Below are 24,237 nucleotides of genomic sequence, written 5' to 3' on the forward strand. Positions count from 1 at the left end.
GGGTGGAGGATGAGGGGGCAGATACGAGATCCCGATAAAAGTGAGATAGCGCGCGAGACAAGTAGCGAGAAGCGGACCTCTGGAAGGAATACGTATGTGTGTATCGGGTATTGATTTTCCACGTACGGAGGAGTTACGTACGGGGTAAAGCCGAGACGCGACAAAGTTTATTAATCCTGGGGGCAGCAGACGAGTCTGCGTAGCCACGGCCACGAAACGCGCGCTCCACGGGAGGATACGAAACTTTTGATGTTGTTTCGCCGCTTTGAAGAAAAAAATTTCAACGCGCTTTTCTTCCTTTCCATCTTTTTTTTTTTTTTTTTTTTTTGAATATTTAATCTCTCTATTGGAGAGTCTCGCGCCAATGAATGAATTTTCGGCGACTTTTGATCGAAAACATGGAACGGAATGTACTTATTTGAGATGGATTTAAAAAGATGGATCGAGATGAAGATCTTTTAACGAGAGGAAGTTGTATTATTACAAAGGGGGGAATTATATCGTAGTACAAGTTTCTATTTCCGAATCTAAATCGATACAAGATCTAAATTAATTATTCGATAGATGAAAAATTCACGGGAAAGTATTTCGTTGTTCGTTTCGTTGTTCTGATGCAATTATATTCCTGGTTCAGTTTGATTTTTCACAATTTCAATTCTGAGTTAATATTCAAGAGTAGTATAATATCGACACGGATTCATCTTGTAAATGGATGAAAGAATACGAAAAAAGAATACGATTTCGAATAGGATAATAATCGAAATTCTACACGATAATAAAATTCGTATTCGAATCGTTGTAAATATTACGATCTTATCAAAGGAACATAGAACAAATTTTTAAAATAGAAAGAATAATAAGGAAGAATTAAAGAATTCGTGTCTCTATTATCTATCTATCGCAATTTTATAAAGACGCGTTTCTACTCTGCGCACAATTAATCTCGCTCGATCGTTTCGAATCCTTGCGTATCATCCAGCCTCGTTAATTCGCTTGGATGGAAGTTTGGCCGGTCGACAATATATAAATTGGTCAACCTTTAGGCGCAGAAACGGTGGAAAGGAACGCTGGGGGAGGGGAACGTCTAATACATCATAAACTTGGGAACAAAGAGGAGAGGGAGAGAGGATGTCGTGGAGAGCGGCGGAGAATCCACCAGGCTATCCCCGGGACAAAACTTTGCCTATTTGTTAAGTCTTGCCCGGTGAAACTGTCTCAGATACTGGCGTCGAACTACGCCTCACACCTATGACCTCCTTAATCTCGCCCTTCTTCCTTCCTCCTAACCCTCCGTTGTCTCGATGCATCCTATCAGGGTGAATAGAGGGTCGAAAACGCGCATTCTGATTTCGTGAAATTTCGTTGTTTCGGGGGGGGAATTGATGATACACGAAAGAAACTTCGCGAGAACATTCCGCTCGAAGAAAATGAAAGGGATGGGAGGGGAGAAATTGTAGACTCTTACGAAATTTGTTTTATTATTATTCGCGATTCTCGAACAAAAGTTGTTCTTTCTTTCACGTTTTGTTTTTATTAATTTGGAATTTATTTCAATTCGGGTTCTAGGTAATAGAAAGAGTTCTTGAAAGGTGAAAACACTATCGATTACATTTTTTTTTTTATTATGTTTTAACCCCTAACAAAGGCTAATAATAAAAAAATATCGTTAACAAGTCGTTTAAAAAGAACTGAAAACAGCCAATTCAGGAAACAGTCAAACGCAAATTATACTTTTTTTTTTTATCTTCTGTAAATTAAATTTATTGATTGTAGAAGATAAAAAAAAAATATATGTATATATTATAAAAGTTTGTTCGATATAAAAGTATATACATTCCTTGTATATACAAATAAATTAAAAATTGATCGATAAATAAACAATAAATATAAAATTGAATACGAAATACCTTAAATGATTTTATTTTTTTCGAAACAGAGATTCAACTCTTCGAAAACGAAAAAAACACCAAGACCATACACGTCACCTCTACGACGCGACGATGCAAATTAGCGCGCTAACTATTTCGAGCCTATCGGGAACTAAATCCGCGTTGGGAGCGAGAATTCGAAATTAAAAAGTTTGGAGCGACGAGGCGCGGTCATCTGCATCTAAATTTTCTCCGGCGCAAGTTTCGGTCGGTGCTCACGCGATTGTTTCAAAAGGATTTTAGCGTTGTCCGGTGTCCGGAGGGACAACTCGAAAACTAAAACTAAAAAAAAAAAAAGAGAGGAGAAAAAGAAAGAGATAGAAAAAGAGAAGGGTAGAAAAAAAGAAGAAAGAAAATACAGTGAAAAAAGGCTGATAAAATTTTTTTTGTTAGCCGTGCCGTGATGTATGCGTGATCAGAATTCGCGAAGTTTCGCGCATCTGGTTCGAGGCAAAAGTTCGAGTGCGACACCCGCACATGACATCGCTGTGTCGGAGTGTGTATCGAGGGGTGGGATGGCGAGCATCGGGGGGAGGGCGGTTTCATTGTGACGACAATATCGCCTTGGGCGGCATTGGCGAGGCAGAGATGCAAATTTCGTGGAGGACGGGTTCTCCGCGTTTTCATCTATGGACGACGAATTTAGTAACAGCGCCAAGGAAGCATCACTCGATTCTTCTCCATTCTTCTGCTTGCCCAAACGCCATTGATAATTTTTCGCAATTTTTCTCTTCTGTGAAACACTCTTCATACGAATCATATATATATATATATAAATATATATATTTGATTTCTCAAATATTATTTGTAAATTCGAAAATGAAGAAACTAAGATTAGAATTAATTTTTTGTTGAATCACTTCAATCACGAACAAGATCTAATAAAATTTGCAATTTTCTTCTGTTCCAGGGGACGGCATCTTTCAAATCGCCACGGCAACGGTTCATCGTAAGTACCGATTCCGCTCACTACAACGTCTCTAGATCCCCTTTCCCCCAATTTCACTCCCTCTCCTCTCGAATCAACTATATTACGTTACAAATAGTTACAATCTCGCGAGAAATCATTAAATCTCGTCCCGTCGTCGAATCTCTTCTCGCGAACAATGGTCCAATAGTTTCGATTTCTCGGCGTTCTACGCCAATGCGTGCATACGCATGAGTGCAGGGAGCAACGGAGGAAAGGGGTTGACAATGCAGCTGCGAGGCGGGGTGGCAGCTTCGTAGTGGTCTCGTAGCCGTCGTGGTCTCGTAGCCGTCGTCGTCGTCGTCGTGCAATGTCAGTGGCGATAGCTCGGTGACGGAGACGAAGTAGGAAGAAGGGTGGTTAGACGCGGCGTGCGGGAGGGTGGGCGAGGCTGGCGCTCGAAGGAGGATTGGGGGAAGGGGCGGAACTGGTGAACGAAGGTGGGGACGCTCTAAGGTACATAATCATGCTTGCCGATTCCTTCTCTAATAAAAGTCTCATTGTCATCGTCCCTCCTCCCCTAGCCAGAGAAGACCACCTGACTCTCCCGATTTCTTTCTTTTTCTTTTTCTTCCTCTTCCTCTTCTTCTTCCTCTTCTTCTCTCTTGCACTGGACGCGTTTGGAGAAAGATGCGTGCATACGAGCACGGTAACCGGGTCTACGAGATGCACCCCTCCCGCGACAGGATTGTGTAAGAAGAGAAAAGTAAGCGGAATACTGGAAAGGAAGGGGTTGGAAGGGATAGGACGGGAAACGAGCGAGATACGGGTCAGAAATGCTTGCCGTAGCAGCATCTGAACTTGCAATTTTGTTCATCTCCCGATACCCCACTCGAAGATCACGTGTACGTATCGTTTTTTTCTCGAACTCCACCACTTCTTCTCCGGATGGATGGATCTGGCTGGCATTCGTTCTGCCGCCCCGAGTCGATATTCGAGACTTACGAGACAACGATGAACACTCGGTATATCGATTAGGGAGCGAACGACGATCCCTTCGACGGATCGAGAACGATTTGCAAATTAATTTGGCTTTGTCGGTGGATCGTCCGCGATACGCTGATCCTCGCGGTAAACAGAGCTTGCACGAAATGCTCTTCACTCCTCCTCCTTCTCTTTTTTTATCCTGTCCTCTTTTTTTACTCGTCCTGCCTCTGTAAAATGTTAATAGGGACTCGATTGTGCGCGAATCGGTGAAATCTGAGAAACGCCGGAATGCATTCGAACTTGATTATATTTTATTTAAACGGAACGTTATAAAATAAGAATTCAATCGCGGTGGACAAAAAAAAAACTAATCATTGCATTTTTCATGAAACTCTTCCTTGACGATTATTCAATTAATCGAATAAATTAATTATTCGATGCGATACGATCTCAAGTAAATAATAGATGGAAGATGAGACATGTTGTTCGTTTCAAACGGAGGAGTCCATTGAATCCGATACAAATCAAACGAATCTACATGGATCTACGAGAAACACGATCCGAAATCAAGGGGACGGAAGAATACGTGTACACGTATTAAAAAAACGAGGAGAGCCGGACCGTTGAATGGAATCTACCCTCCCAGGTTGTTAAGGCGGAGCCCAGGGGTAAGGGTACAGTGTCTTGGTTTCAGGGTCAGGATCTTTAAAGGGCCAAGCGTTCGAGGGTTCTTGGCCTAAACAGGTCTCAAGGTGCATGTCTCTGGTGGATTTAAAAGGCCCTCAAGGTGGTCGTGTGTAGGATGGAAAAGAACCCAGATGGCTCGACCTACCCCACCTTCCCTTCCACCCACGTGTCTAGCCGCTCGAGCCGGTCTCGACATGAAAATGGATTTTCCTTCGCCCTCTCTCTCTCCTTCCACCTGCCTCTCTGTCTTCATCCCTCCTTCCCCACCTTCTCTCCTACCCTCTCCCAGCCTCCAACGCCCTCCGCACGAGGCGAACGAATCGTTTCCCTCATCCTGCACGCGTTAATAACGTATCTTGATGCGGACGAGAGAAACTTCCTCGTTCGACATATGTTCCGAAGTCATTGTGCGCGATGAAAAAGAGACGATACAGTTGTGCTCGCTCGATCCGTGTATCGAGGCTTCTCACGTGCTTCTCGATGATGTTAGGGAAGCTACCGTTAGAGAAATTGGGGCCGGAAGATGGTGAAGAGAGCCGGCCAATCTGTCGCGCCAGGGCGAAGAATTGGAAGGCTCGCGAGGGTGGAATCGAAAAAGATAGAGGAGGGCACCGTTGGATTCCGTATCGCTCTTTTTATTCGAACCACTTTAGCCGAAGACCCGTTGCGCTCGCATGATTCCACGAACACGCTCGATTTCGACGGACACGCGCGCGATGCGCTTGAGCGGAAAGCTCGAGTCGTGAGAGTTCGAGAGGCGAGAGACGGTGTTGCACACGGATCTTTTTCTCGAAAGAAAAAATCGCAGATGTTATGCGAGATGAATCGTGAAAATACGATAGCCTTGGATTCTTCTTGGAAGAGGAAAATTAAAAGTTACTTTCTCCTCTTCGTTCGTGATAATTTTCCAAGCATATGTTCCAAGCGCATATTGTCTAGGCCAATATTATCGTATTGAAAGAAGGAAGAAGCAAATTTAGTTGGGTTTCTCGTGTTAAAAGAAGGAAGGAGGGCACAATGCAGCAAAGTTTCCAGGTGTGGGGCTCGAAAAGATGTAGCAGGCACGCGTATAGTTTCGTCCAGTATAGGAAAAGCGGAAGGTATACACACCGCACAGACAAAAGGTTTCACGGTCAGGACATTATGTTTACCACACGAACCGCCCTCGCAACGCCTTGTCCGGAAGACCGGATGTCTCCTGGTGAGAAATTACCGGGACGGATTTACGAGCGACGACAAATCGGTGCGCAGTTCTTCTCTTTCAACCGAGGCGTGAAAACGGTCGTGTATTCCTCGTTACGGGCCACTTTGCCACGGTTTAAGAGGCATTAGCCACTTTGAACACGCCGGATAATGTAACGTCTCACTTTGCCCACGTTTTTTCGTCCCTTTGTACATTTTTATGAGGCCCCTTTTATAATTAGTCCAGATCCCTTTCTTCTTGGGTGGAAGGAAACGGGCTTTACAGGGATTGTGGACAGCAAATTTTTCTTGGCTTTACGAGACCACGTTAATGGACGGAATGGAACGGGCGCTACCGTTCGATTGAAATGGTAAAGCGATAATATCCTTCTCTAACGAGATCTTTTGTGTACGATTTTCGTGTACGATATACACGCGTTGTGTCGTGGAAAAGGGGAATCGTTTTAGGACAATCTTGCACGACAATTCGGCCATAAAATATTATGCTATTTCGCTACAAATATTCAAAAACGTTCAAACGATCATTTCCTTTCCTATTTATAAAATTTATCAGCAGAATTTTAATAACATTACACTCTTTTCATCGATACGCATTTCTGTTGCTATAAATAAATTTATATTTATATTATCCTATTTTATAAACTTAATAAAATTCCATAAATTGTATATCGTACACCTTTGCCATAATATTTTTTTCATCAATCGCACGGAAGATCCCAATTTCTCCAATTTCCACGAATATGGAAGGAATAAATCAAGATTAGTCAGCGCGCTGGACCACGATTCATTCCTCCGAAATAAAATATCGCGCCGTCTCTCCCTTTCCCTTGGCACGCACACCGGGAAGGGGGGCATCCGAGCAAATCGATCGAAAGTTCGTCACCTTAATAATCTCTTTCTTGTTCTCTCCCTTCGCCCCTTCCCTCCCCTCCCCTCCCCTCCTCCCCTACTCCTCGGTGCCCCGGTTGTTGCACGCGAGGGAGCAGCCGGGCGTCTGGCCAGACGGAATTTTAATGGGGCACACAGCGAACCCCACGGCAGTTCCGTCCTCTAATGTGGAAGTAGCAGCTCGTGCTACTACCTGAGCAGCTGCGCGTGTGTGCGAGGGAGAAGGGGGCTCCCTTGACAGAAGTTTTATTTTATTTTGCCTTACCTTATGGGGCCACCGGTGGAGGGGACCACGATGCCGGTAGAGGAACAGGGAGAGGTAGGGCAGAGACGAGGAAGAAAGGAAAAAGGCCCCATGGGTAGACGCCGCCAGGTACCCGCCAAGGGCCGAACGTCACGGTTGAGAGGGGGGCCATCTGCCCCCTAACGAGTGTGTGACGTCAGGTGTGACGACGCGCACTACCAACTTACCCGCGTCTTCCACGCACGATGGCACGATACATATATATATATATATATATATATATATATATTCGCCTTTTCGTGCCCTTTTCAAAAAAAAAAAAAAGAAAAAAGAAAAAAAGGGGGAAAAAAATATACGCGAATGGCAAGCTCTCTCGATTTTTGTTTCAACTGGCGCACGACGACGACGACGAGTGTGTGGAGGGGGGAGGGCGGGGGGGACCGCGCCGGTCAATTCACCGGAATCGAGGCCGAGCTGCGTTTTCGCGGTATCCATTTGCCGCGATTGTGCTCGCCGCAAAAATTGTCTCTTTCAATTTGCCCGGTGTCGCCGCTCTGTATAAAATATGAAGTTCGGGGTTTCACGGTTAATTGTATTGGCGTCTGAAGGGTCACCTTTTCAATTCGCGAAATTAATTTCGCGAGCAGCACGCGCGCGCGCCACCAGGGTCCACCCTCGCCCTATTGATTGGAAAGTTGGATGCCTGTACATCGATCACGATCTCCAACCAACTTTGCCCGCCCGCGTCTCAAAGCTGCCGTTTCGTTAATGGAAAACGGTTTTTCCACCCGGTCCTTCGTATAATTAATTATTTCGTGAATCGGGAAACGGTTGGCGCGTGAACGTGGTGGTGGACATTCCATGGACCGTGATGGTTTCGAAAGCGCGCTTTTTATCGACGAAATAAATGCGAGGGAGAACGTGCAAATCGTGGAAGAACTTTGCCAACGCCGAGGAGAGTCACGCGCGCCTTACGGATGTTTAACGCTTCGATACGTTTAGGAAGTTCGACGTTAGGAAGTGGGGGGGATGATAGGGATAATTTATCGCAATTGCAGCTCTCATTAGCTAGAAATGTGAAGTTCGAAGTTCGCTTTCTTTCCGGATTGCGGATCTGAACGAATTTATTTCGAATCGATAACTTCGCGGTCCAAGCTTCGCTCCGGTGATTCTTTCAAAGATCATCCCTATAATTTTTATATCTCAAACGAGGGATAGGTGCTTAAAAAGAGAAAATAATATCGTTTAAATCATCTTTTAAATCATTATTAGATGATTATTATTTTCTCTTGTGAAATTATTACTGGGATAAGTAAAATCGATCTAATTATTCCTCTTACGGGACACATAATATTGCGATATTGCGTTTCAACGATGACAGCACGCCTGCGACTCACTTTTATCGCAGTAGGCGTATTTCGTATCTTTAACAAGACCGTTAAATTGTTCTTTATCATACGGCACGGGTGTTATCGTGCTGGGCGGCTTCTGGAGATATATGCACGCACACTTACTTGTCCTCAGCACGCCCAGAAAGCATGTGCGTGATTTCTGCTGTTTACAAAGAACATTCACATCCGAGGAGAGAGACGAGCCAGACTTTTCCGCGCGCGTTGACATCCATTTCAAAGTCGTCGTTCAATCACCGTCAAAGGATTCGAGTAAAACGCGTTCCCAACCACGCGAACTCGTCAAAATAGAATATTATTGCGCAACAAAAAAACAGCAATATATACGTTGAAATTATTATGACAATACTCTACCTTCCCTCTACCCGCACCCTTTTTTTTAGTTTTATTGAAAATTTTTCCGACGCCAGTGTCCTTTCTCGAGTTTCCTTGCTCCGATTATCGATCGCACACGTTAATTGCGATTCTCTCTCTTTCTCTGTCTCTCTCTCTCTTGTGTGATTGTAATTATTTTCCTCTATCGTTGCTCTTACGTGCCATGTTTTATTCGATTTCATCGATTTTTGGAGAGAAATAACTTATTCCTTGGTATTATTATTAGAAAAATAATCACGATACAAAAATTCGATACGATATTTCACTTAAATAGGTAAAATTTCTTATTTTTATATACAATTCAATTTCTTGAAAATCTTGAAATCGAGTAAAAATAATGAAACACGGCACAAATATTTTAAAACTCTATTCACTTACTTCACGTTTCATCTATATCTTCTTTCTCCTCCAAAACGGAAATGAGGCTAGAAGGCCAATGACCCCTATTTTATTTGACATCTCGAATAACAGCTGTTCCATCGTAACAAATCAAATATTACTCGAATAAAAAGCTTTTCAAATATCTTATCCAACCTGACTTTTATTTTTAAACCATTCTTTAAAATAATTTTTTCTATTTTTTTTTCCCCTCCCGTTCTTTTATCCTCCCAGAATCTATTCCGCATAAATTTTTACTAAATATCATCTACTCTTAAACTCAAAAACTCACAACAAACCGTATATTACACCCTCACTCAAATTTTATCTCGTTAAAATTATCATCAAAATATTGGCCCGTTCCAAAAATGCCACCACCACCTTTGGAATTTCGAATATCAATCAATTGAAATATCTCGACAGGCAATGGGAGAAATCGCAAAACAGGCGTGTCACTGACCATCCGGAAAACGCGGGATCGCGCGTGTAAAGGGTTGGCTCGGCATGCGTGCAATCTATCAAAGAGTCAAGAGAGAGCCGGGCCCTCCTTCAATCGGCGCTCGGTCGCATTCTTCGAAGCGTGCGCGCGAGCACACGGTGAAGAGAATCGTGCATATGCAACGATCGATCGGTGGTCGGTTTGGTCGCGTGTTACGCGCCTTGCACGAACAAGCTCCAAGTATAAGTACGTAATACGCAGGAATGAAGGGGCATGCGTCACGGAACATCTGCCGCGGGCGCGTGGCCCCCGTCCGTGCCCCAAAGAGCATCGACTGAAGAGAAGGGTCCTTTGAGACAAAGAAAAAGTATGACGTACCGGCAGCTGCCGCTCACGGTGACGTAGGGCCCCCTTCTGTCTAGCAGGAGCACCGATCACCTAAGGTGAGTCCTCGCCCGGGCGAAGATTTATCATCATCGGTGATGATCGCGTGCAACCGCAATTCTCTAATTCACGCCCGAGGCCCCTCCTCCCCTCCGTTTCTCCACGGGTGAAATCGTCCAGGAGACGATTGTTCTGAATTGCGAATGAAAGAGGGTTTTCAAAAAATTTTTCCGACGATTCGAAGAAATTAATCGTTACGCAATTACATTAACGATGTTAAATATCGTTTAATTGAAATTCGTCTTTTCGAGGCGTAACCCAACAAATTGAGGAATACCGAGCCAAGAAATCGAACGTGTGTACAAAGTACAGATCGTGATTGTCGTTTGATCTTTATAATCATTGTATATAACGTTTAACTCCCTCTTTCCACGACGATGATTCTTACGTACCTTTGCTAACTTGAAAGAGGAATTGAAATCTCCGAAGTACGTGCAAACAAGTCCGTCCCCGTTCTCCATTATTACCCGGCTACTCGCGATCGAGCCACTTTCATAAACATCTGGAAAGTTGTTTAACTTGGACGTGGACTGTGATGACTTGCGAAAATATCTCGTGTATCTACTATGTAATAATGCTCTCCCGATCCGGGCTTCCTTTTTTTTTTCTTTTGCTCCCTCCCCTCCCCTCCCCCCTCGCCTGCCTAGAGAGACGAAGCAAAGTCCGAGAGTCCATCCTCAAAGCTTGCAGGCCGCTGAGTGCATGCCTTTCTTCTCGACAGAGACGCGGAAAGAGGAAAGGAGACAAAGACAGAGAGGCACGCGGTAAAGCGTACTAATCTCCCAAGTAGACACGCTAATGAAAGCTCGGATGCCACTGTCTTTCCCAGTTTTTTTCAAGGCTCGCTGTTGTACGCGCACCTTTTGTCTCCCTGTTTTCAACGGAAATTAAACCCAAGACAGTGAGATTCCCTGCGTCGTAATAAGGATTTCCATTCGGCCGATAGTGACGTCAGAAAATACCGAGGTTCTACAGATTCCGAGAGAGAGACTTATGGAGAGTCTGTATTACCAACGCGAAACTATCTGTTTCTTCTCTGTTGAAGTTGGTCGACGGAGCAAGGGATCGGAAATATTTTGCAAAAAATGTGAAGAGGAAAATATGAAAATTCTCTTGGACGGATTCGAGTTTGTTAATTAATTTCGAAATATGTTGAATATTTTTCTGAATATTCGACCAATAATGAAATATTGGATAGTAAGGGAATCAAGAGGGGAGGTTGAGACATTTGAATGGGTAAACATTTGAATAAGTCACGGTCGGAGTAAAATTCACGTGCTACCCAAAGAATAGTGTTCTGGGATCCTTATTATTACCTGATGGTTCTTCCGCGCCCCTGACTAAGGGTGCTCCACCAGTACCTCCACCATTCCCGATCTCCATGCATCTGTCAGGGCACGCGAATCGCCCTTGCACTTGAAAGATGAGGAAAAGAAAAAAAAAAAGAAAAAAATAACACATCCAGTAATTCTCCCCCTTGAGGGAGGGATCAATTAAACCGTTCTTGTTCAATTGCATGAAATTAATTCGCACAAAATGGGAACACATTAGAAAAATAACGTCATTGCTTTAATACTTTTTTCTTCTTTTTTTAAATTATTATTATTCGGCCTCTGTTTTCTTATTTCTTCTTTCTTTTTCTTTCTTTTTCCTTTTTTCTTTTTTCTCCTTTTTTTCGTACATAAATTCCTGGCTTTCGACTCAAAATAATTTCTATTTTGTCATAAAACGTATGGAACGGTGGAAAAATATCCACGTGTTATCCATGCTAATATTTTTTCTTCGGTTTTTTTAAGTTATTTTAAATTAATTTTAATCGCTTTATTATTTTATGTTTATTTATAACAATAGATGTAACGAGATGTAATGTAATCTCTAATAATGAAATTGTAAACGAGTAGATATTCTTCGAAGAGAAAAAGGAGTCGTTGAGGGATTGATAAATTAAAATAAAATTATATTTCGGAAATATGGGCAATACGCGATAAAATTGTTTATATTTCTGAATAATTTAATAATCTTGAAGTTATAACGCTTTAGTTGTTGCCTTTTGTTGTCGAGAATTGTTATCGAGAATCGAAGGATGAAAATTTAATGCAACGTCGTTATGGAATTCGCCGACAATACAGGGAGGGAGGATTTAATTTTCGAGTTTTTTTTTTTAAACCGAAGAAAGCACGTGTTAGAATAATCAAGTTTACCTGAAAGAAATAATTAATTACCGAGGGGAGGAGCATAACTGCGCTCGTCCGCCAACGTGACATTTCATTTCCTGTACAAACAGTGTCAACTTCCTCCATTCCCGCGTCTGCTGAATATTTAAACGTCTGTATAAATATGTCGCGACTCGTATTTTTCCTGACCCCACCCTTCAATTTTGAAGCGTCAATTATTCTTGTCCATTATGTTGCGTATACTTTTCTACGATTCGTAAAAGTTATTGGAACCGATTATCGTGATTTCTTCGTCCTTTAAAGTGGACGATAGTACGTCGACGAGGAATAATAGAAATTCGACGTGAACGTAACAAATGTATCATTCTAATAATAACGATTCGAATAATTTCAAAGATCTTTTGATCGAAGAGTTAATTTTCCATTCTTGGTATCATGTTTTTCAAAATTTAATTCAAAAAATCCCTCTCGAATTATTATTTCTTCGATTGTCCTTAAACATTAGTCGTTAATTAAACACGAATCGTTATTTGTGTTTCGAAAATCGATAAAAAAATTTTCTAAACACAACGTAAACCATGTTCAAGAGGCAAAATATAACTTGTACTCGCAACATAAGTATCCATCATACGTGCGCGTTTCTCCCCTCGCACACGTCAAATCACCCCTCAAAGTACATCCATCCTCGAGGAAGGACATGGACCTCGAGGATCTTCCGCGGGACGTTTTCGCCCGAGTCATTCGGTTTTCATGAGCCGAAAGAATTGCGAAAGGGGGTAGCGAAGGGGTTACTATTCCGTGTGCAAGATAAAATTCCGCGAGAGAAAGGAGGAGAGAAATAAAGAGAGAGAGAAAGAGAGAGGGGGAGTGAAGGAGAGAGAAGATCGAGAGCACAATGACCGCGGCGAATCACGAGTGAATTTGAGAGCGAAATCGCGGGATATTGTTTGCGAGACAGATGCATCATACACATCGGAGCGGAGAACATGAGTTGCTGCCGATGAAAAGAATTCGCAAAAGGGCCCAGCCGAGCAAAGCCGCGATTCCTTTGCATTCTTTCATCCAGGAAGAACCCTTTCATTTGCATCTGTCTCCGAAATGCAAAAAGGCCTTTTCCAAAATACAGATGTCCCCGGGTTAGACCGCGAGCAACCACTCGAGTGGAACGAAAAATAGGATATTGTGCGTTTCTCGGCCTCCTCCAAGACATTTTCCACCTTTCGGGAATCTCAACCCTCTCGTAAGAGGCAGCTGCTTGGGTCGAAAGATCATCTGCTTTCCCCACTCCTCCTCCTTGGCCAAAGAAAATCGCATGTATCGAACGATTCTTCAGGCTCGATTTTGGATGGATTGAATCGAAAAAAGTCTGTACGAGGTTTTATTGATGCTTGTCCTTGCGATAGAAAAATTATTTTCTATGGAGCAAGTTACAGTTTCAGTATAATCAAGAGGATTCGATCAAGGGGTTTCAGAAGTTGTGAAGTAAACGAAAGGATTTTCTTTTTTAATCGTGAAATAAGATATAAAATATCGAGTTTATCAAATCTTTCAAGGTACGAAAAGATTCGACCGAAAATATATTCCTGGATGTTCGTGACTTATCTCGTATCACGCGGCGAATTAATCATGCGATTATTTTTGAACAAGCTGGGTCAACCGAATTTTTCCGCCGAATAATAATTCTACACATCGTTACAGTCGTCCACTCGCAGTCCATGCGGATTGCGTTTATCGGTGTCCCGTTTATCATCGTTAAAATATTCTGCAACGAGTGTCGATACGTTCGTTTAAACATTGTTTATTGAAGCGCGATCGTGATTAACGCGTTCGCGAAGATTGGAGGCGATTATCAAAAAAAGTGGGCAGGGGAAGAAGGAATAGAAGACGAAGAGGGTGAAATCGAGAATGAAAGTCGGGAGAGGGGGATCGAGAGAGGAAGAAGACGGAAGATCGTATAGATACGGATAGATATAGATACGGAATCCGCGTTAATAATGCATCTATCTGGCATTTCGATTATCGAGATCAAACAAGATTTTCAACCCCCTCAGCTCATAGATGCGCGCGCTCGTATTAGCTGACAGGTCTGGAATTGCGAAAAACAAAGAAGGGACGAGGAAGAGAGGTCGCAACGAGCGCGATACCTGCTGCTGCTGCTGCTCTACCTGGTCACAGACGTATACGCGGTGGTCCAGAAAAAGAGAGTACGCGTTAGATCGAGTTTGCTGATTTTCTGTCGTACGTAAATTCCTCGCCTTTTCCCCACCTCGCCTCCCTCGCCAGCTGAGCTAGAGCCACCATCGTGCCGCTCTGCCCGCCTCCCTCCCCGGTCAGTTCCCATCCACCGTCCGCCGACCGTGCTCTCTCCTCTGGAACGCGAGGACGAGGGGCGGCGGGTGACGTGCGCACTTTTTGCGCGGAGATTTTTCGCAACGCCCTTCGGCTTGTCCTCCACCTCCACCTGTGCCACTGGCAGCAGCACACCCCTCCTCCCCCCGCTAGCCTAGCCGCGTTTTTTATTTTACCCCGCGCGTCGCCGCTCGGACCGACCGTCGGCCGATCAATGAATTGAAGCGTCCGTCCTTTTTCCTTTTTTTTCCTTTTTTTTTTTTTCGGTCAGCTCCTGCCTCTCCTCGTTCGACGCACTGCCGCCTGCACGGGGCTTTCCGTCTCCTTTCGCGCCACGTCCCCGTCTCGCTCCGACCTGCCTCCGAATCAACCTTCTCCCTCCCTCGCGTTCTCGTCCTCCTGCACCCTCTCTGCATCTCCTCTTTCTCTTTCGGCCCCGCGATCCCTCTCTCTCTCTATCGCTCCCTAGTTCTCTCCTCGACCTCTCTCCACTCCCGACCGCCAGTGCCGGTATTCGCTCGCTCGTTCGTTCGCTCGCTCGTTCGTTCGTTCGTTCGTCCGTTCGTACGGGCCTCTCTCTATCTCTGCACATCTCATTCTGTTCCCGTATTCCCTCCTGTTTCTCCTCTCCGTTATCGTCCTTCTCCACCTCCGCCTAGCTCCGGTCCACCTCTGGTCCTTCTCCCGTTCCTCGCTCGACTCACCCTTCCTCGTTCGAGAGAAACGGACTGGAAGCTGTCCCGCTCGCACCCCCGATCGGCCTTCTCTCTCTCTCTCTGTCTCTTCCCTTCCTCCAACGAGCCTATTCGACCCTCTATCCTTCCTCCGTCCCTGTTCCACGCTCGCCGGACACACGCTCGCCACCCTCTCCCCATTTCCCTCCCTCCGCGCGCATACATACACGCACAGCCGGCCGGTTACCACGGTGCATGTGCATCCCACATGCACCTGCACGCGTGCAACCCTCGCGTTTCGCGATCTCGCATCGCCGGATAAATCTCAGTGACGGTTGTACTGGGAGCGATAGAGAAAAAAAAGGGAGGCTCGTCAGGGAGGGACGGAGAGATTATGATTGTGGAAGGAGGAAGAGGAAGGTTGGAGAGAGATGTGGGAAAATCGGTGCATGCGCCCTGGACGGGGAGCATTGCCTTTCCCATATACGCCGCTTCTTTCCTCTCTCTCTCTCTCTTTCTCCTTCTACCTCAGCCTTCTCCTCCTCGTTGCCAATTTTCTCTCTCTCTCTCTTTCTCTCCCACCAGTCTCTGACTCGCTTCCTTTTTTTTTTCTTCCGCCTTTTTTTCCACGTTGCACTTTTTATTTCGACAAAGACCCTCGGGGGTTAATGCGAATTTCCACGTAAAGTGACGGACGCGCCTTCGAGTAATATCGCGCGAGACGCGTGGCCGTAAACAAGCAATCCCGCCGGAAATGGACGAGACTTCCTCTACCCCTACCTCTGATCGCAAGTTGCCTCGCACTCTTTCTCGCTGATTTTCGGACGGGAGGATGTGTAAATTATTGGAAATCGGAGGGTTGAAAGGCGATCGATGTGGGGGCCATTTCGCGAAAATCTTCCTCGCGAAATTCGAGAAGGCGAATACGCGATGCTTTTCCATCGAATCGATCGAGAAGCGGAAAATCGTTACACACGGGGACGTGCGATTAATTAATAACGAGATATCTTGAGATACAAATAAAGAGGAAGAAAAAAATCAATCAAATCATGGGATTACTAAAGTATCTAAATCTACTCGAATACGAATGATTAGTGAAATAGAAATTAGTCGTTTCGTTTCACGATTAATTTTTGAAGAAATCGAGAAAGGAAGTAAAACGATGGATTGGCAATTTAACGAATACGCCATCACATTGGCAAAGTTTGCGTCGATACGAGTGTTTTCGTAATGGCAACGTCGATATGGGGGAGGAGGGAAAAAAAAGAAAGAAAAAAATTAGCCGAGTCGGCTTACATGTGAATATCCCGGGGAGAAAGATACACAAATTCCGAAAAATTATTACCAACGCAGTCTCGTATCGGTGTTTCAATATTTTCAGAGATTCACTTATCTCCCTGCAGCATTCCTGCCGTGTTATTCTTCAGAATTTTGTTTTACGTACTTCCATATCATATATCGCGGTTGCACAGCCGCGCTTGGCTCCACAGGCCTGCAAAAAGCGTTTCCCCTAGAAACCTGTGCCACCGGCAAATATAAAATTTATAACGCATTACGTGCTCGCGAATATCATGACACGTTCATATCCGGTTATCATCTATATAAAAAAAAAAAAAGAAAGAAAAAAAATGAAAAAAATAAACACCGAAGAGGAAAATAAAAAAAAAGGAAAAAGAAGATAGAAAAACAAGGACACGATGTTAAAAATGTTAATAATCGTTCCCTCTTCTCTCTCTCTCCCTCTCTCCCTCTTCCTCCCTCCTTCTCCCTCCCCCTCTCTCTTTTATAAAATTATTCGTCTCCTCTATTTCTTTTTCTCTATCTCCTCTCTGTCTCTCTGTCCCTATCTCTCTAAAAAGACGTAAGTTTATTCATTATCCCGGACGTACAGTACTGGACAGTAGTCGACTGGACAATTGGACTGCCAACCCCATCGAGGATAGCCTGGGAGCCCCGGCGGCAAATAAAATCGTATTTCATCCCCTTGCCGGCGAAAATTTTGTCTCTCTTTCTTGCCTCCTCGTTCCCTCTCGTTCCCTCCCTCTTTTTCGCGGCGCAAGCTCGTACATCAAAGCTCGCATGCGTCTATCTTCCTCCTCGAATGTTGCTGCTGTTGCTGCTACCGCTGCCGCTTTCCCTTCCTCCGCTCGCCTTCCTCGCTTCCATGCTCGAGCCATCAGCTCAAATCCTCCTCCCCCTCCCCCTCCTCCACTGCTCACCCCCGTGAACCGCCACATTACCCAACTACCCCCTTTTGCCGCCCTTCCGACCACCACCCACTCAACCCCATCCTGTGTACAACTCATAAACTTTTGTACCGAGCTTTAGTAGCTACGAGCTAACTTCCGGTTCTCGTGACACGCTCCTCTGTCCAGCGTCAGGCGTCAATGATGCCTCAATCGAGAAGTCGCCGTGTCACGGCTTCGTTTTCAAACACATGCCGCCATCGACGTTCGACGATCGACCATGTGCGCGTTTCGTGCGTTCATATATATTTTCTCTTTTCCCTTCCCATATTCCTATATTCCTTCGATCGATGAACAGAACGTCGTGAATATTTTTCCTGACATTTTTCTTATCTCCTCCCTGCTCCTCTTTTCCTCCAATATACGATATTTACGATAGGGAAAAATTGATATTTTTCTATCGTGATTGATACTAGACAAATTTTATGCTAGAAGGAGAATCAAAGAGAATTTCTCTGGAACTTTCACGTCTACATATCTCTATTTGCCATGATTTTCTTGATCGAGCAGACGATCGATTTTCAATTCACTCATCAGCGATTAAACATTTAATTTCCCTTTTAAATAGGATGCGACTCGAGTGAACGACTGAAAAAAAAAGGAGGGGACTAGTTAGAGGAATCCAAGGGATAAAATAATCCCTGGCCGCGAGGGAAGTTACCTCGAACGCAGCATCGCGATTTATTTCAACCCTTTCGTGGCCCAGGCAATGCACCGGTATCCTAAACCCCCGGCGGTAAGCTAGCTGACCACCAGTGGTTTTCATCGTGTAACTCGATTAGCCCTGAATTCTCTCTTTTTCGATATAATTCAACGCCAATGCAATTTTCAGTAATTACGATAGAGAGTGGCGTACAAAAGAGCGAACGAGGGAGGGAGGAGGGATGGAGGGTTTAAGGCCGGAGATCCCATCAAACTCGCGGAACTCCGGATGGATTCTTTATGGGAATCCGAGGAAATTGCAAATCGAGTTGTTTTCCCTTCGTATCTATCTATGAATCCGTAAGGAAAAGAAAGAAGTATCGCTTCTCGTGAAAAGAAACACGGAGCGTTACTCTTTCTTTCTCTCTCTTTCTCTCTCTCTCTCATATTCGACGTGATCTTCGTTTAACGCGAAAGAAAGGACGCGAACTCGTGGAGAAATTATGTAAGGTTCGTCGTCGAGGGATGATCGACCGTCCGCGAATTTACCGTGGCGCGAATCAACGGAAGAATTCAACGAAGAAGGGTGGAAAAAGAAAGAGGGTGGAGAGAGGAAACGCGCACCACGCGGACGAGAGAAGTGAAATACACTTCCGCGCTGATTCTTCGGGTCGGTTAACAGAGCTTAGAAAGCCGGTTACTCCTTTCTGAATACGAGAAAGGGGGGAGGAGAGGGGGCGGGAGACCTTACTTATTAACCACAAATTACACGAAACTAGGTTGGTGGAGGAACTTTTTTCTTTTTTTTTTTTCCACCGCGCTTTATTCAACGCGGCGAGCGAGATTAAAAGTACAAGGAAACCCGGGATGACTGGCTTTCGACCGTTTACTTACGCGTTTCCTCTGCCGCGTCTCGCCAATTAAAAAACCCGACTTCTGCCAATGCGGTTTCGCCAGGTCTCGCATTTGTGACTGACAGTTTCCATCGGGGCGCTTGCCGCCTGCCGCGTTAAAAAAAGAAAGCTTCGAACGAGCGCGAGTGGAGTGGAAGAGAGAGAGAAAGAGAGAGAGAGAGAGGGAAGGAAGGAGAGAGAGTTAGGTAAGAGCAGAAGAGAGGGAGAAGGAAGGAAAAGGAGGGAAGGAAAAAAGCTGTTTCCCGAAAACCCTTCCGAGCGTGCACATCAAAAGCATCGGGCGGATGCGGAGAGAACGGTCCGCCCTCTTGGCGCACACTCGAAGGCGCGCTCCTAATTGCGTTATCCGCGGCGAGAGGAGAAACGAAATGAGGGAAAAAAACTGTTATAATTTTTAATTGGAGAACGCAACTGTCGTCCATCAAATTGGACCATTTGGCACGTGGCTGCCACGCGAGAATTCCCGTTAAACACCCCATAGGAGAGCCAGCCCCCCTGTTTAGGGTCCACGGCGGTTTCCTTTCCTTCGTGGAACTATAGTAACAGGTGCCGTGTATAATGATTATGTGATGCTACGGGATTCTCATCGGGGCAAGCGACGATGATCGAAAGTTTTTTTTTAAGAAGATGTATCATAAAGGTGTTCACGGGAACACGTTTTCACACGGGAGAGATTACCGGATGGTGAGAGATTTTTGTGCTTTTTTTTTTATAATATTAGATCGGTGAAGGAATTTGAAAAATGAATTTTATGGAATAATGTTAACCGTTTAATTTTGTTTTGTTGTTGGATCGATGGAGTACATCGAGTATCGAGCGTGACGTCGAGAATGAAAATATTGAAACAATCAAGGGAGCCGAGCGTTCGTGAAATTTTCTTGTATGGGAAATTTGAGAGAAAGTAATTAGGAATGAGTCTTATGACTCTATTTTTTCGTAGATATATCGAATAGTCTTGATATCTTTGATTAATTTTATATAGGAATGGATAAAAAATTTTTGACACGAAATAAATAATGTTTGTGGAATTTTCTCATTTGTTGTCGAATATTTAAGCTTTCAACGATATTTGGATATTTTTCATTTTTTTTTTTTTTTACTTTTTCAGATATTTAACTTTCCAATAAAAATTCGTAATAATGCTTCGTAAAGTTTGAAATTAAATGTCTTTCTTTTGTAATTAAACGATACGAATGAAAAAAAAAAGAAAAACTGATTTTATCGATCACGATCAATTATTGGGAAATGAAGAAACAATGGTAGACGTGTCTATATTCATACATTTGTAAAATTGCTCGATAACGTAGATTATAACGTTCACTTACCTTATTACAAAAAATTTATCTAAATTTCTTTGCTCGATATTTCCTACAGGAATCTCTTATTTTCAATATCACCATATTTGCAAGTCTATCACGCTTTATTTCGTCTATTTTTCAATAAAAGAAGTTTCCAGCAATAGAAAAAAGCATTGTCAATATTTTCCAAAGAAAAAAAAGAAAAAGAAATATCAAATATTTCCTCGTGTGTGAGAGTAAAATGGAACAAGTAATTATCGATTGATCGTACATCAAGTTTACAATTACAAGAAAAATTTCATATCCATAAATCTTTTAAACGTTTATGCATCATCGTTATCGCACAGCAAAATACAACAAAGTAAAATTTATCGTCTCTCGAAATAAAGAGAAAGAAATAAAGAAAATAATCATGAACCAAGTTGTAAATGATCCATCCAGCTGCTCACGGTTCACGAATTCACGATCATGAAAAATTCTTGCTCGCCTACCAAGGGTTAAAACGGAATAGGTAATGCGTTTCCCAGAACAGATCTGTCACCTAATTTCTCACAGTGTATTTTTTCTTCTTTCTTTCTTTTTTTTTTTTTTTAGCCCGTCGACGCAGAACAGACGCGGCCAAACAGATTCTTTCCATTTGTTTCGATCGGCGACCGATCGACGCGCGTCCTCACGGCCGGATCCGGAATCGAGTCGTGAATTTTACATGCGAGGAGGGGCCGTGGCAGCGCTGTTCGCTCGCGCCACATCGCAGGAAGTCTCCTCTCTCTTCGTTATGGCGGGCGAAAAAAAAAAAGAGAACGAGAAGAGAGGGAGGGAGAGAGAGCTTTTGTCGCGTTTGCAAATCGAATCCGTCGTCAAGTGCTCGTTCATATTTCACGCGGCGAGCTGCGAACGTTGTTCTCCGGCTGGAGGAGCTTTCGAGGACATCGCTATCGAATGGTCAGAACGCGCGGTTCTTCGAATCGTGATGGCTTCTCGTTGTTCAATGGCGTTCGTTGTTTTCCATTCGTTTGACATATACGCTCGAATCGTTTGTTCCGTGATAAGGCGTGGCTAGACGATGCGATTTAATATTTAAAAAAAAATAATAATAAAAGCAAAATTATAGTTTCTCGAGATGAGAGTGGATAAAATTTCCTTTCGATAACGCATAGTTTTTTAGAAATCTGGAGAGAGAATTCAATTCGTGTTTTTTTTTTTAAAAAGAATATTTCAAAATTGAAGAATCTTATAGCTGTGCGATTAATTTATATTTATTTCTTCCATGATTTAATTTTTCACCTATCTCATTGTTCGGTAAATAGTTGAAGAATATGGATGGCTATACATAAATACGATAAAAGCGGAAAAATTTATTCCTTAGATCATCGATTAACGCGAATCTGAATATTTAAACGAGCTTCATCGTTTGGTTTGACATTTATCATCCCCGTAATTCAGTAATGAACGCTCCAAGACAAAAGTGTCTATTTATTTATTCTATCTCTACCACGCACGTTTGCTGTCTGATTTATTCAATAGACCGTGTTTCCGCGGAGGAAGAGAAGAAATAAGCTATATTAATTAACCAATCGAAACCTAATAACTCATTTTAAATAAAAGTACAACATCGAATCGATGAAAGGAGGAAGATAAAATTAATACCGTTCGCGGATTCGCGTAAAGCGTTTTGAAACGAAAAAAAGAAAGAACAGAAAAAGAAGAAGGAAGAAAAAAACGAAAAAGGAACAAGGTAGAAAGAGCAAAATAAAAGCCACGTATTGCTCCCTAGATGGAATAACACATCCCGGTATAAAAATCGTCAAACCATAAATGCATTCTAAAAGAAAGAAACGTTACGCAAAGGTAACCGGCGTCGGGCGTAACGAATTGGAGGGAAACAGCGTAGCTGAATATCAAGGATATTGATCGAATCCCATAAATCCTCATCGTGGATGTCGATAATCGGAGAATCCGATAATCGAGTCGCGAGGCCGACGTGCGCAGCTAACAATCGCGGAAAAACGAAGAAAACGCGAAAGGTCGCCGATCGAAACCAACCCCTTCCCCCACCCCCTCGACCGGGTTGTATTACGCGAACGTCGAATATCTTTCGTAAAAATGGCGATTAATCTTGGGCGAAGCCGTCGAATCTCTCTCCCTCTTTCTCTCCCTTTCTCTCTCTTCTCTCATGCAACTCGAGCATTGCCTCGATCCTCTTCATCGCTGTGTCGATCGTTCGGCAAGAGGACAGGAGGCAGGAAATCGGCGCGCGTTCTCCATAATTAAGGAACACCGTTTAAACGTGGTGGCACGGTCCGTTGACTCCTCTGGGGGTTGGTCGGAATTGTAGCCTTCTCATGAGGAAAGAAACGGCGAAAAACGGCTCGGTGCTCGAGATTTAACGCATTTTCCCGCGGTCGGAGGCCGCGTTGCCGCTCATTCTTCCCGTGATTTCGCGTCCACTGATGCGTGTCCGGCCCAGACTTTTTTCGACGAGCCGTGTGCCTCGCCACCGCGCGTATCCGCACGCACCGAACCGCGGCTCGCCTCGCCCGAATATTCTCTTCTCTCTACACACACACATACATGCACACGTATACACCAGCTTTGCCTCTTTTTTTTTTATCTATATCTATATCTACACGCACACAATTAGACGAAAGGAGAGGGGCGAGCGCACGCGCACGTTTGCACGAGGAGCGAGCGAGAGGCGTGCACACGCGCGTAGAGTTGGACGAAGCGAGAGGGAAAGAGGTGGTTCGCGGAGAGCAGCAGCCAGGAATATTTCTACCTTCATCGTCGCCGTCCTACCATCGTCGAATCCAGAAATGCCGCCGTGAATTCTGCATAATGCACGGGCCACGCTCGGCCGAGCTTCCTGCATAAAATAATCTCTTTCCGCGATCGCGATTCGCGGCCCAAGCCGGCCAAGTGAAAGAGTGGCAGATGTCACGTTGCCGCGTATTTTTCACCGATCCATTCCCTCCCCACCGTTTCCCTCCTCTCCTTTTTACCTACCCTGCCTCTCCCTCGCTTCATCTTTCCACCACCAATCCCATCCTCATTCTCATCCTCCTCCTCTCTCTCTCTCCCTCCCTTCACGTTTTCTATCCGTCGTCCCTCTTTTTCGCGGTTGTCGTCGGCAGGGACCGAAACGAGCCGAGGGCAAGAGAGAAAGACAGAGAGAGAAAGAGAGAGGAGAGAACGGAGAGAGGAGTAGAAGGATGGATAGGAAAGACGAGAGGAAAATGTGGTGAAAAAAAAGAGAGGAAGAGAAAGAGAGAGAGAGAATGAGACGGGGAGGAAGGGGGAGTTACATCGGGGAGGCGGCGTGACAACGTGTGTGCGGGGAGGCGAGTGTACGTGAGAGAGGGTTGGGATTACGTGGGAGGAGGATGAAGAGAAAATTCGAGAGTGGCGATGAAAAATCATTTCGTGCCCGGAATCGAGCCTTTGCCGATTATTATCATTATTAGCCGAATATGGGCGCGAATTTGGCCCTGGGAAAGGGGAAGGGGGAAAAAAGGAGAAATGGGGGGTTGGTTCTGGCGTCTGAGAGACAACGGCGTCTACGGAACAACGCCGATGACACTGGACCGGGCGGATATTAATGGATTACTGCCGTCCTTGGGGAGATGTAATCCGTGGACCACCACGGATCTACAACGGCACGGCAGAAATGAGCGAAACGGATATCACTTTTGCACGGTCGCTGTCGACATTAATGCCTTGTTTCCTGGGCGGCGCTGGTTTTTAATTAATACTTGTTATGTCTGACTAGCGCGCGTTCCCCGGTTCTTTCGTTTGCTGAAACACGGATGATATGTTGTTTGCACGCCGGGACAATGGACGCGGCGCAACACACAGCAAGGATTAATGGGAGACGGTCCGATGATGTAATTCCAGAAACGTTTGATATTTCGTTCGCGCGGTAACAGCGATTTTCTCTTTCTCTCTCTCTCTCTCTCTCCCTTTTTGCGCGTGTGTACGCGTTTTTTACGTCTCTTTCTCTCTCTCTCTCTCCCTCTATCTCTCTTTTTCTCTTTGGATACAGGATCAAAAGGTG

General features: G+C 44.4%; 1 protein-coding gene across 2 annotated transcripts in view; it reads left to right on the forward strand.

The window, feature by feature from the left end:
* Positions 1-24,237, forward strand: part of LOC108001328 (homeobox protein prospero) — a 188,342-nt gene that overhangs the window by 48,362 nt on the left and 115,743 nt on the right. For both annotated transcript variants that reach the window (XM_062075840.1, XM_062075841.1), the window contains exon 3: positions 2,839-2,877. The gene's annotated coding sequence lies outside the window, so the exon portion shown is untranslated. The remainder of the gene's footprint in view (positions 1-2,838; positions 2,878-24,237) is intronic.

The sequence above is a fragment of the Apis cerana genome, linkage group LG5, assembly GCF_029169275.1.
Source record: "Apis cerana isolate GH-2021 linkage group LG5, AcerK_1.0, whole genome shotgun sequence".
NCBI classification, from domain to species: Eukaryota; Metazoa; Arthropoda; class Insecta; order Hymenoptera; family Apidae; genus Apis; species Apis cerana.